Source organism: Brachyhypopomus gauderio, chromosome 2, assembly GCF_052324685.1.
Source record: "Brachyhypopomus gauderio isolate BG-103 chromosome 2, BGAUD_0.2, whole genome shotgun sequence".
NCBI lineage: Eukaryota > Metazoa > Chordata > Actinopteri > Gymnotiformes > Hypopomidae > Brachyhypopomus > Brachyhypopomus gauderio.
In genome coordinates, this window is record NC_135212.1 from 36,572,395 (window position 1) to 36,586,876 (window position 14,482).

The 14,482-nt window shown below is 45.4% G+C and overlaps 1 protein-coding gene across 4 annotated transcripts in view; it reads left to right on the forward strand.

Moving 5' to 3' along the window:
• The window catches only part of chst8 (carbohydrate (N-acetylgalactosamine 4-0) sulfotransferase 8), a 143,886-nt gene that overhangs the window by 73,735 nt on the left and 55,669 nt on the right, over nt 1-14,482 (forward strand). The window lies entirely within an intron of this gene.

Consider the following 14,482-nt stretch of genomic DNA (forward strand, 5'->3'; position numbering starts at 1 on the left):
GTGGGACAGCCTGTCATGAAGAAGTCAAAACCTTCTCAGCTGCATTCATGATGTCTCCTCGTACAGCTGATATGCTACCTTGTGAAAGTGTGTGGGTCTCACCATCATACTGAAACAGCTAACCACACCGGTCCAAAGAAGACCAAATGCACCTGATTCAGACAGAAGGAGAGACAGAGAGAGGGAGAAAGAATGAGAGAGGGAGAGAGAGGAGATTGAGAGAGAATGAGAGAGGGACAGATAAAATGAGAGAGAAAGAGGGAGAGAAGGAGAGAGAAGGAGGGACAATCTGAAGTTCTGTTAATCAGACCCCTAATACTGTAAATAAAAGCCCAAGAAACATTTAAGATATTTTTTTCATGAAATAAAGTATACAGTATGAAATTCATGAATTCCATAATTATAGATGTTCCTGAAATATGCCCTCAAGAGCTGCAGGTCTGGGTCTGATATACAGGTCTGGGTCTGATACACAGGTCTAGGTCTGATATAAAGGTCTGGGTCTGATATACAGGTTTGGTAATGATATACATAGTAGATCCTTGATGCCATGTCAGTCAAACATCTCAAAGCAAAGTGGTTTAACCAGCAACGGGTTTGTCCTCTCACATCCTTACGTGCAACCTTGAGTGGAGCGATGCCGTCTGACGCGGAGCTCCATGCAGCTGTGCAGAGAGATGGCCTCATTAGATCACACCCGGATCGCTGCCATCGGACACGGAGGCTCGTCCCTCTCCACGAGCTCGCGGGAGGTCAGGGAAACGGCAAACGGTGGAAATAAAAAGGAACACAAATTGTGTTCATTTATCCTGTCCCCTCGAGCCGAGAATCCCACCAGATCTAATCTGGCCACAAAATATGAGTGTGCTGCACGTCACGTGGAGGGTGACATGCATGCAGGTCTCGCTCCTGTTGGTTGTGCGGCAGATGAAGGCCTCCTCTTCCTCATCTACCTTATAATGAGCGCATCATTAGATGGGGGTGTTCAGTAAGTCCTGGGCATCCTCGGCTGGATACAGTGTCTGATTCCCACCTCCCCAGAGAGCACATAGAAAAACAACAGCAACCATCTTTGATTTCTGGTAATTGGCAGAATGTTCTGCATGGCAGAGAACCTTTTAGTCACGCTTGGTTAGTTTTCCATTTAGAAAAGTGACAAGAAGCAGATTTTTGTTGGTTATGATGGAGTCTCCACAGAACCATGCCTGTTGAGTCCCCACCTCCGCCCATGGACCGGCCATTAAGAGACATGACACCCCGTCACATGACATCTTATTATTTCCAGGGAGACTTGGCACCGGTATTCTGAACACAGAGCAGATAATCAGCTGCAGGGTCCTCCCTGCTACTCAGTGGGACTGTCACAGAGTAGGAACCGTCATGTCCGATGTGGTTTAGTCAGGAAATAAATAACTGTGACACTGAAACATTGATTTCAAACACCATAAACTACATCAGTGCAGGTTATTAGACAGCAGGATCGTTTTGTCATACGCGAAGATCATTAAATTTCATAACATCTCATAGTATTCTCCATAAAACACACCTTCTGAAATGATTACTAATTACTTTTCCCCATCGGTTTATGGAAACCAGGACCTGGATCGCTGGCTGTTTTTATTGTGATATTTATTTGCATACAGTCAAGCTACCACATTCTGTTGCTACTACAGACAGACAGACACACAGACACACACACACACACACACACAATACACAGACTCAGCACGTGGTAATGTAATCAACCTTAATAATCTAATCATATTACCTGACTCATAGCACTTACTTTGTCAATTACTCCTGATTACGATGAATTAAGTGTGATTAATGTTGTTGTTTTCATAGCAACTGTCATGCACTAGTGAAAAATTAACATTTTATAATCTGCCATTGGTATGACACAGGCGACTACTACACAGCACACATATATCACCATTAAACCAAAATAGATTGGAAATAACAAGTTTACATCATCCACAAGTCTGAATCAATATAAAGGTTTAATATACATTATTTACTTGAACTATTCCACACCTCTTAAATAAATAATGAGTTTTGCTACTTTAATTGACCTCCAAAGACCCTCTCTTTCTCATTCATATTCAGCAGACTAGGTGATCTTTGCACTGTGACACTCTTTATCATTTTTTTCCCCATCTACCCCTCTAATTATACAAATTTTCCATCCAACGGATGACCCTGATTGGTCAGTGGGGTTTAATTAGTGGATGGTTAGAGCTGGTCTGTCAGAGGCTAGCCGCTGAGGACATGTGAGTTGAGCTGAATTATTAAGACTCACTGTGAACGCCTATGCTGGTCAGCTCGTCTTTAATACGCGTGCTGATTAATTGAAAGGTGCCTTGGAAAGCTAATGCCATGTAAATGCAATTATGTTTTATTAACAATTTCTGTTTCAATAATGACTCACACAGGGCCTCTCATGACTGAGAGTTGGTGTGTTAAATAGTGAAAGGAGTGTAGCCATTTTGAGCGCTTTGGAAGGGAAGTAGAGACATGTCAAACGGCATTTTTTCATTTAAAGTAATGAGGTGAACACAACCACGTATAAGTGATTAGCAGCACATGAATACAAAGGGTGTGTTTTTAAGTTTTCAAATCATAGCCTTGTTAGGTCATCATTAGCTTTACTCTGTAATTCAATGCTACTTTCCCTGACTGGCAGTCTGTTTAAGGGTAATATATAATATTAAGATGCTCCCTGTGCTGTTGTGATCGATCCAGCGTAGCCTGTGGCGTAGCTGAAGGGGGGTGCATGGACTCAGCCCTGGAGGAGTGTGCATGGACTCAGCTCTGTGATGTGGCCTCTGGTTCTAGAGAGAGAAACAGAGACAGCGAGTGGGGAAAGATTCTGATGGCTTTTGCACGCGTGTACAGTGTAGTGCATTTTGGGCCTTGTGGACCCTACAGAACTCCATGGGGTTTTGTTTCCTTAAAGGAACAGATTATACACTTGGCATTTCTCAGGTGTTTTTGGCAGTACACGCAGCAAGGAAAAAGATGAGAGGAATCAATGAAGTGTGTGAAATGCAAAATATTATTTCTTCTAAGTGCTAATTGGTTTCTCACTCCCCCATCCCTGCCCCTTTCCCCTGTCCCCGCCCCTTTATCCAACCCTGCCCCTTTTCCCCTGTCCCCGCCCCTTTATCCAACCCTGCCCCTTTTCCCCTGTCCCCGCCCCTTTATCCAACCCTGCCCCTTTTCCCCTGTCCCCGCCCCTCTCTCTTCTCTTTTCTCATCCTCTCTGGCCCCTGTGAATGGCTCCTGCTCATTTCGACACACATTCACCAGGTAAGTACCTTTTTCTGGCTGATGTAATTGACAGTTCTGCAATCAAAAAAGTAATGGGCAGGAGGGTAGGTGTGGGAGTTGGTGTGGGGCTGGGTGTGGGGGTAGGTGTGGAGGGAGGTGGCTTAGAGGATGTTCCACTAGCCGGCCAATTCCACACACTAATCTCAGCTTTCACTCATCCCAACATAATCCAATGAAACTGCAATTCAGGCACTCGGCAAAGACTGCGATTGTTTCACTGCACTCAGTCCCAGCCGCCCCTCTTCTCTCAAAGCACCTCGAGATGATTGAAACCACCAAGGAGATTAGATGTTTCTTTCACAACAGGGTTAACAAAAGCCCCACGTTAGCGTTGGTGACCATCAGGAGGGAAAAGCCAAAGCTACAAAACTCCACAAAGAGCCACATTTTTACAGTCCACTGTGAAGTGCTCAGTGCAGAAGTGCTCTGGAGGATCACGGCTCACTGATATAGGATACAGTAGAGTGAAGCTGCCCACGCCATAACAATAAAAACAAGGTGATGTCATGGCTTCAGTAAACACTGAAGGAGTCCTGCTCAGAGGGGACATATGGAGTGTGGATCACTGCTGTGTGTAGCTGCATGGACAGGATGCCAAGACAGCGCAGCCATGCTAGTCTGAACACAAGTCTGATCACAAGTCTATACACACAGAAGCAGTCAAGAAACTCAGACGCTCTTCAGTCTCATGGAGTGGGCTGTGTCAAGGCTCTGTGTACCTGGCCACGCTGCCTTTCTCGCCAAACGTGCCATGGAAAATCTTGAATATAAACCATACCATCTCGTCACGGAATGAACACTTCACACAACAATCCAAACTCTAGGTGTCTCTTATGCCATCATAGTATGGTCCAGCATGGTCTAATACTATCTAATATGGTCCAGCTTGGTCCAGTACAGTCCAGTATGGTCCAGTGTGATCAAGTATAGTCCAGTATGGTCCAGCCTGAGGCAGACCTCACGGTCATAGTGTCAGGTTACCCGTGCTGCAAGCTGTTTTGTGTTAAAGAGAAATGAAGCCAAAATTGTGCTTTTCAATCTAAGTTTGTACCATAGCCCATAGCCAGGTCTCACCCCTTATGTCCTGATAGTGTCCCACTGGCCTCCTTAACTGAATTACTCTGACATACTCAAGATGAGCTTGTCTTCATGTCCCCCGTCGCTGGTCACAACATGCTCCATCCACGAAGCACAATAGTTTGCCCTGGCTGATTCTAATCTTATCACCTGTGGAGATGCCCGCCTGACACAACACGCAGATGATTGAGTTTCACTGTCCTGAAGGAGTAGGTCTCACTGTGCATTTGTTCAGCTGAAATGAATCTAGAATGAATTAGACACCCCCCCAACCCCCCAAAAACACATACACCCCCACCCCGCCCCCCCCCCCCCCCAAACACTCATATATACACACACACACACACATACTCTGATGTAACACTCAGCTACTGTACTGGTTGCAGTGCATCATAAATGTTAAATTAGCTTCAGTGGAGCCACTATTGCTGTTTTACTGCACTCCTGAGCCTTATAATGGAAGATAATGGGGGAGAGAGAGGAGAGAGAGACTGCAAAAGTTGGCAGGGGACAGAGAGAGTGACAAGGCAAAAGAGAGAGGGGTAGAGAGGGAGATGTGACCTCTACAGTAAAAGCCTTGATATACACTTATTCGTCATTGCTCCAGATGTTGGGGGAATGAAGTTCAGAGAGCTGACTGGAGAGATGGCCTTGCAAGGTTTAGTTTGACATGATCTCTGTGTAACTCTAACCCTAACTCTAACTCTAACTCCAACCCTAACTCTAACCCTAACCCTAACCCTATCTAACGAACCAACCGATTAGCTTAACTCAGTTCAGGTTATTGACCTGCCTGGCAGAAGTATTAGCAAAGTTACTTATGCTAACTGGGATTAGCAATTTACATTCAGAAATACGGAGGGTCACCATTAAAGTATTAACAGTGTAGATATTTATATTTATTATAATTATTTGAATGTACTTTAAATTCAAGTGTGTTTTTGGAAAGACTTCACCGTGTTAACGTCTTAGTTATGTAGTTAAGCTGCTGAAGTCTTTCTTTTCTGTACATCAATATGTAAATGTTTTAAGAATATTTAAAGCTTTAGCTATAGATTGTAGCGTCGCAGGCTAGCCCTGATGTTATTGTTGTGTAGTAGGGGGCGGGGTATTCATATACCCAGAATGCCACTTGAGTTCATCTTAGGCACTGTTACCGTGTCTAGTAGCTAGAATAGAGAGGTGAGGTTGTGTTTTATATAGGTGTTTGTAAGAGTAAAGTGTTCATCTCTTGTGTGATATTGACACACTGCTTGTGTGAGCTGGTGTAACTGTTGCTGCAATAAAAAGAGCAAGAAAAGTTTTTTAGCTTCTTCACATGTGTTGTGCAATGCTTTGATTTCACTGCATGTAACATTTTAATGCTGGTTTTGTATCAGAAATTAATGCTGTAATATGCAATAATGCAAAATATTTGGCAGTTAAGCATTACAAAAGAACTTTAGAAAAGAAATTACTACTATTACATATATAATAAAAGCCATGGGAGAATGTGGCTTTTTTTTTACAATTAGTAAAATCTAATTGCATAATTAGTGTACATTACATGGTGCAAAGTAACATTTACTGAAACATTTGTATTTAAATACACTGAGAATTATGAGTAAATACTTGAATATATGCTTGCTGTTTTTATGTGGTTTTTATGTAACTTTTACGTAAGTTTTTTTTTAAGTAAACCCTACTCCAAATATTTTCAGTGCAAGCTTAACTCTAAACATCCACTTTAAACTCTTAACTTTTAACTCTGACCCTAACTCTATCTCTGACTCTATCCCTAACTCTGACCCAGCTCACACCGAGGAAACTGAGCTTATTTTGATTGGTAAAAAAGAGAAGAAAAAAACTCACTCGCATGAACACAAAGCAGAGGACTGAGAACAGCAAATTGTCAGACAGCGCTGGGCGGTTAGGACGAGACAGACGTAGGGAGAGCATATGCCTGTTGGGCTTTAGAGTGCAGCAGTGGAGAGACGGCGAGAGCACATTGCTGTGTGATCAGCTGAGCCTGCAACGGGGCAGCAGGCTCAGCCTACATGCCTGCCAGGCTGTGCGCTCAGCACGCCTGCTCGGCTGTATGCACAAGCGCGAATCCCTCCCACGTTTTAATTGGGTTTGGTTCAGCGAGGCCTGCTGTCCCCAAACCTGCTCCTGCTGCCTCCCAGCTGGGCGGCTTTCAAGGGTCACGCTATCAGCCCCACGCAGAAAGACTCCCAGCGGCAGGAGTAGCTGGACTCCAGATCCCACGCGGCCGAGTCGTGGAGGAGACAGCGGAGCCGTCTGAAGGATCCCACCGCCGCACAGTGGCTGATGTCTTACAGCCGCATGTCTGCAACTTTCACACGCTGTTTTACTGAGCTACAAAACCATAGGAATCCTTCTGAGAGTGTTCCTGCGTTCAGGCCACACCCATTCCTGCGAACAAGCCACACCCATTCCTGTGTTCAGGCCACACCCATTCAGTTCCAAGTGATCCAAGTGTCCAAGCATAATTATCACATGTAGAAGAAAATCTCATTAGCCAAGGCAGGATATTGATGAAGCGATTTTTGGTGGTGACTCTTTTGAAGTCAGACAGAGCTCTCCTAGAATGGCGGCTCAGCATCTGAAGCACTGCAGTGTTTCAGTGTTGTTTGTGTTTCACTGCAGTGTTTCAGTGTTGTTTGTGTTTCACTGCAGTGTTTCAGGGTTGTTTGTGTTTCACTGCAGTGTTTCAGTGTTGTTTGTGTTTCACTTAAGTGTGCGTATGAATGTACGTATAAGTGTGTGTATGAGTGTGTGTGTGTGTGTGTGGTGTCTTCTCATTCTTCGGCTGGTGCTTTTGTACAGTCTTCCGTAGATGCAGGCTGTACACGAACGTGCACGGAAACCATGGACAAGCGGGGGGAGGGGGGGGGGGGGACTTCCAGAGGCTTAGGAGCGAAGGTGTCACTCTCCGGGGGAGGTAAAGGGTCTGAATCGTGGTCTTCGTCACACCTCTTCATCGAGGATTATAAGCAGCCATATCAGACCTGTCACTCAAAGCAGCTTCAGCTCAGCAGGCTGCTTCACTACAGCCTGTTATTTTCCTGCACACTCGAACCCTACAGCCAGCCGATGCGTACATTAGACCAGCTATCGTCAGATGCCACCTCAGACGTAAACAGATCTGTGCCTAACAATAAAAGTGCCTAAGACCACTTGATTCCTGTCAAACGTTGGGGAAGTTTCCCCATGTGACTCAGTAGCCAAACACCATGAGCCCATGATCAACCAAACAGTTAGTGAGTGGGTGGCGGAACTCCAAACGCGATCATCACGAACAGCTAATGAGTGATAGCAGGTCAGCTAATGTCGTGACAGCTAATGAGTGATAGCAGGTGAGCACAACTCTTCAGCTGCTGGCGGTGGTCTGCATGAACTGCAGGATTTATAGTACAATTTTCAGCCAAACTGTCTCTTTAATGTGATGTGAGACGGACATGCTTGCAGGCGAGGTCGTAGGTCATAGGTCGCAGAGAAGACCCTGCTTCTGCTGTTTAGGGAACTGAGCACTAAGACAAAGAAGAACCATCATGGGATATATCTTATTATATCACATTGATTATTCCTCCTCTCCTTCTCCACCTCTCTCTCTTTCTCTCTCCCACTCTATTCTCGTTACTTTCATTCCTTCCTCCCACTCTCTCTCTCTCTCTCTCTCTCTCTCTCTCCCTCCCTCCCACTCTCTCTCTCTCCCACTCTCTCTCTCATTCTCTTTCTCCCTCCCTCCCTCTTTCTCTCTCTCCCTCCTCCCACACGCAGCCTTAGCTGGAGGCTAGCTCACGGAGTGTTACTCATATAGCACTAGCGTCATGAAGCAGCATTCCTCATTAGCAGCCTTAGCAAACCGCTACAACCTCAGCGGTGGTCAACTCCAGTCTGTGGGCAACATCGCCACCACCACCCAGCCTTTGGGGGGTCCACTAAGTGAGGGACACAAACAGGCCTTCGAGTGCTCTCCCTTCATCTCCCACAATCTCCCTCCGTCTCCCTCTGTCTCCCTCCGTCTCCCTCTGTCGATCTCACTGTCTCAATAACACCATTAGGTGATATTTGCTTGTGTTTTTTATCTTCTGCAGTTTGCACACTGCAGTTTACATCATAATCTTTTATGTAATCATGTAGAGAGGCACAAATTCTGCATGGACACCCCCCCCCCCCCCCCACCACACACACACACACACACACACACACACACCCCACGCCCACCCCATTTATTTGGTTTTTGTTCTCTATTCATCCCTCCAATGCATCAAATATTTATCCTCTTGGATGTAACATGGTAAATGAGGTTGCCCAAGCCTTCCTCTCACTAGCATGGCCATGTGCTTTATTACTGAGTCTTATCTTGTTTGAGCAATACTTGCTGTGTGGACTTATTAAAAAAATTCAATTAAAATTCCCTCATGTTCTTTTTTCTCTCCGCCTTGAGAACTCATATAACAGTATTTGTTTCCTGGGTTGCCAGGTTTTTTAATAGCATTAGGCTGCTGCATACTGGGTTGCCAGGTTGGTGCATACATTATTCAGGAATATGGTGCATCATAGAGGTGAAAAAAGACCTGATTCGTGGAGCTTCAGCTGCCACTCCGACAATAACCCATGCCATTGTAGTTGGCTTGGCAACATACCCAAATAGCAGCAACACATGAAGAGTTTGATGTGTAGCGGCTGCACTGAATCAGGAAAACAGTAAACTCTGCAGTACTGTGGTGCCACTGGTCAGGAAACAGAAGTGAAATGACTGTGGATTAGGTTCCCAACCAAAACTGGCTCATGCTTTAATCAGAAATAATCTGATTGAGATCACTATAAAAACAAACACAGATTATGCAACATCAACTCCAACATCCTCAGCACCGTGTATTATTATGCACAAGGATCTGGCCCTAGCAACAAACCCAGCAGGACTCCTCCAAAGGTCAAATACCCTTTCAATGTCTATCTAACATATTTGACAAGTGTCAGAACAAGAACAGCTGTATTCCACACTATGATTTAAAAGTTTTCCATGTGATTCTCATTGTTCAGTGTTGAGCAAACTGATGATGCATTTGTATACTTTGTGATGTCTTGAGACATCTACTCCTATGCACTAATTCATAGCTTCAGGTTCACTCCAGGAACTCCAGGAGTGGAAGATCCCATTTTCTGTTTAGCACTGCTACATATTCACTCTCCAGATGTTCCCCTCTGACATTTCGAACTTGCTGAGGCCCTTAGAGGAGGTTTGAGGAGGTTTGAGGAGGTATGAGGAGGTTTGTCCATTCACATGTGAATATTTTCGATGGGCCAGTTTCCTATAGGGTTTTTCTTAAGAAGCAGCCAGCAATCAGACACATCCGAAGGCTACGGTACAGCAGAGGTTCTGATCCAAACGCCCCAGTGGCCCCATCGCTATTCTACTGCAACCCTCAGCACACCTTATCCAGATAATCAAGGGCAGTGGGCAGTGGGTTCTTGTGTACTGGAGCAACGTCTGGTCATGAAAAATGTTGTCTGGTTTCAAGTCCTCTAGGAACAGAGTGGAAGCTCTGCATTAAAACATGGGGAAAGGAAGAAAGCCAATTTGATCCACAATAGCGCCGCATGGAGGGGCTTTATAAGTGAAGGCACAGGAAACGTATATACACAGGCATAGATCATACAGGCAAGTCTGGACTCTGTCCACCCAACCAATAGGGGACAGCGTCTGGGAGACAGTCCTAGTGCTTCACTGAAATGCCCTGAAATCCTTCTGTATGTTTGGTAGCAGTGCAGTGCAGCAGGAAGCAGCCTGTGAATTTCATCCATGGAATCACAAAACACTGATATTTGAAGCTATTACGCAGGACAGCGGTACAACCCCTATGACTACAGGTTTTTAATGCAAAGTACCAGTTCAAGACTCAAGACAGAATCAGAGCTCAGTATGGGCAGAAGGAGCATGTGATGTTTGTGTAGAGCACAACAACAATTGCATTGTATGCAGTACGGGTCTCTGGATACTCACTGTAGCTACATTAGCACTTTAGCTAGCTCCCCCCAAACCCCACAAACCTACCATGACCCAGACCCAACACCTGTACCACAATCCCACCCCATGCCCCTGTCTACCTAAAATAAAACAGCACAAAATTGAGATGAGCTGGTCTTGCCGGGGCTCTGTCCACTTAAGCGTCCAGAGACCCGTGACTCCCACACTCGCTCGTGGGAAACACGCGTGAAGAAAGGTTCAATTCACAAGAAAGTGCCTGCAAATTCTTCTAAATGATGCAACTTGCTGTAAAGTTCCGGCTCAGTAAGACGTCTCCACACAGCTCTGAGTCTTGTCGGAGATGTGGAGGGCGGAAGATCAGTGAGGTCTTCACCCTTCACACACACACACACACACACACACACACACACACACACACACACACACACACACACACACACACACACACACACACACACACACACACACACACACACACTCCCAGTGAGGAGGAGGATATTACCAAAAAGCAAAATGGGGAAAGGACACTTTGCAACAGCAACATGTCAGCTCAGACAATCAGACAGCAGTGGATTTAACAGACCTCACAGTCCCATAAAAAACAAATAAATGTTGTCTGTCCTGCATAACATCAGAGAGGCACACTGGGATAGAGTTACAAAGAGAGGGTTAGAGGCATCAAAAGGAAAGTACAGCGGGAAGAACTCCAAACAACAGCAGAGATTATGACCCTGAGATTACACTGTGGTCAGTGCTGTGGTCAGAGAGTCTGAGATTACACTGTGGTCAGTGCTTGGGTCAGAGAGCCTGAGATTACACTGTGGTCACTGCTGTGGTCAGAGAGCCTGAGATTACACTGTGGTCAGTGCTCTGGTCAGAGAGCCTGAGATTACACTGTGGTTACTGCTGTGGTCAGAGAGTCTGAGATTACACTGTGGTCACTGCTGTGGTCAGGGAGCCTGAGATTACACTGCAGTCAATGCTGTGGTCAGAAAGCTTCAGCATTATCTCTGATCTGTGTTGACTCATGACAGCTTAATCCTATCTGAGAGATCCCTATGGACCATGGGACAATGTGGACATCCCATGGACTACAGGACAATGTGGACATCCCCATAGACTACAGGACAATGTGGACTGTGGACATCCCATAGACTACAGGACTAACTGGACACATTTAGTAATGGGCTCCAGTGAGAGAGCTATATGTGCAGTGTGTGAAACATTTGCAGAAGCACACAATATGTGTGTGTAATACACTGCAGAAGCACACGTGTGTGTTTGTGTGTGTGTGTGTGTGTGTGTGTGTGTGTGTGTGTGTGTGTGTGTGTGTTTGTGTGTGTGTGTGTGTGTGTGTGTGTGTGTGTGTGTGTGTGTGTGTAATACACTGCAGAAGCACATATGTGTGTGTATAATAACTGATTTCTGCTGACACTCTTGGGGTTTGTTTTCTGAAAGCAGGAAGCCGGACATGTGGAAACCTGCCGGTGTCTTATGGAGCTGGTTGGGTTTGTATTCCTCTACCTAATGAACACACTACTACTCCAGATGCTGTTTTTGAATTGTACAGCACTGAATTCTTCTTGCTCTCCCAGAGTGTAGCTAGAGAATCACAAGCAGGTATCTGCACCAGCTGATTTCCTCCAAAAACGAGCTTGTTTGGCCTTTGATGGTCTTAGCCTGCATCAGTCATTCTAGTCAGCAAGTAATTAAACCAGTCTGGCATGGCCAACAGTGAGAGCTAATATAAATATTTGTTGAATAATAATATATTAAGGACTGACAGCCACATCAGCTGTATGAAGGATGTCTTTATTTTACGGGCAAAGCTGAACGCCCAGTTGCATACATTACTGCTCATATGCATGCAATTAATTCTGAACCGAGAATGTATTAGTCAAAATGGACAAGGAAATGTCACGTACGTGTGTTCCGTTTTCAGAGGACCACACCTTAAGGGAATCACTTCTGTGATCTCTGCAAGATCTTATAATGTTCTTCACACAACAATCTCAGGCCCAACCCTTAAACGGTCCCTTGTGTCTGGCTGGCGTCTGGATGGTGTCTGGCTGGTGTCTAGCACATTCCCGCAGCACAGAATGATCCGTGACTTCTTGTGGGGAGGTGGTGTGTGCATTTTCATGCATTCACCTGGAGAATTCTAAGCGTCTTCCCCAAGCGCCGATGGCCCATCCGTCTTCACTGAGGCTGCTGTCGTGTGTCTCAGGGTCCGGGACGAGAGCAGACGAGAATTAATACCAACCTTCAGGAGGGAGACGAGGCTTAACCTCCAGAAAATGCCACCCGCCTGTGGAGCAGCACAGGCAATAATGGCAAATCTGCAATTATACGAGAGATCAGACTGGACCTCAGCCTCTCAGAGCTAGCAGAGCAACCACAGCTCTACCGACAACACACTGGCTCAATCTGATAGAAACCAGTTTGATCCACTCTGAATAAACCATAATAATGAAACAGATAAATAAGGAAATCCATTCTGTAGACCCTCTCCAGACAGACGTCCCTACAGTGAATTATGTCAATACATATGTGTCTTTCCTTTTGCAGTCCATCTGTGGACCTTGACATCACAAACCTTTATGTAACTCTGTCGATGAGCAAAAACCTCCATTGAACTTTTGTCATTAACCAGTGGAGATGAATGAGCTCAGGGCTGAATTCTATTTGGAATCCATTAAAAAGTTCCCCTAGATCCAGAAGCGTTCTCTCTCTCTCTCTCTCTCTCTCTCTCTCTCTCTCTCTCTCTCTCTCTCTCTCTCTCTCCCTCTCTCTCTCTCTCTCTGCTCCAACCGAGTAGTGACTAATGCAATCTGGAGCTAGGAGGAAGGAAATGGATAGTCCTCCCACTTAATTCACCTCCTAGTGAGGTCTTGCTATTGGTCTAAGGCGAGTAATGCTTTATAATGCTTTATCTGAGGCTCTGAAGGACCATAATGAGGCGCCTGTGAGCTGTATGGAGCAGCAGTGACCCCCACCCAGGCCGGAGTGAGCACTCCGTAATGATGCATTGCAGACAGACCCAGGATAAATGGCAATTATTGAATTAGGCCCCAGTGAGTCAGTGCCTGATGTTGAGGGTTAAAAGAGGATGGGGGAGTTACATAATTAAGCACACACACACACACACACACACACACACACACACACACACACACACACACACACACACACACACACACACACACACAGTATTCTCAAGAATAGAGAGATTAATTTTCACTCTCTGGTAGAGGTGTGATTTTTCAGAAGGAAGCTATTAATAGACCTCCACCAGGTCTCTTCTGAGAGGAAGATCTTTGTGCAAAACATTTCTATCAAAAACAGAGCATGAAGCAACTCATGGCAGTTGTTTATCAATTCTGTAATTATGAAAATTTAAATTGATTTTATTGGCAAGATAAGACAGACTTATGAAGACTGATCTGATTGGATCTTGACAATATGGTTACAAGATTATTAGCTATCATAAGATAACATAGGATATCTTACATAAGATAACAGTACAGAGATGATCATATATATGTGAAGGTGCTATCTGATACAAAAATGTACTGGGCTAGCGTGTCACCAGACAATATGGAGCAGATAGGTGGTGTAGTGGTGGAGCTGATAGGTGGTGTAGTGGTGGAGCTGATAGGTGGTGTAGTGGTGGTGCTGATAGGTGGTGTATTGGTGGTGCTGATACGTGGTGTGTGTAGTGGTGGTGCTGATAGGTGGTGTATTGGTGGTGCTGATACGTGGTGTGTGTAGTGGTGGTGCTGATAGGTGGTGTGTGTAGTAGTGGTGCTGATAGGTGGTGTAGTGGTGGTGCTGATAGGTGGTGTGTGTAGTGGTGGTGCTGATAGGTGGTGTAGTGGTGCTGATAGGTGGTGTAGTGGTGGTGCTGATAGGTGGTGTGTGTAGTGGTGGTGCTGATAGGTGGTGTAGTGGTGGTGCTGATACGTGGTGTGTGTAGTGGTGGTGCTGATAGGTGGTGTATTGGTGGTGCTGATAGGTGGTGTAGTGGTGGTGCTGATAGGTGGTGTGTGTAGCGGTGGTGCTGATACGTGGTGTGTG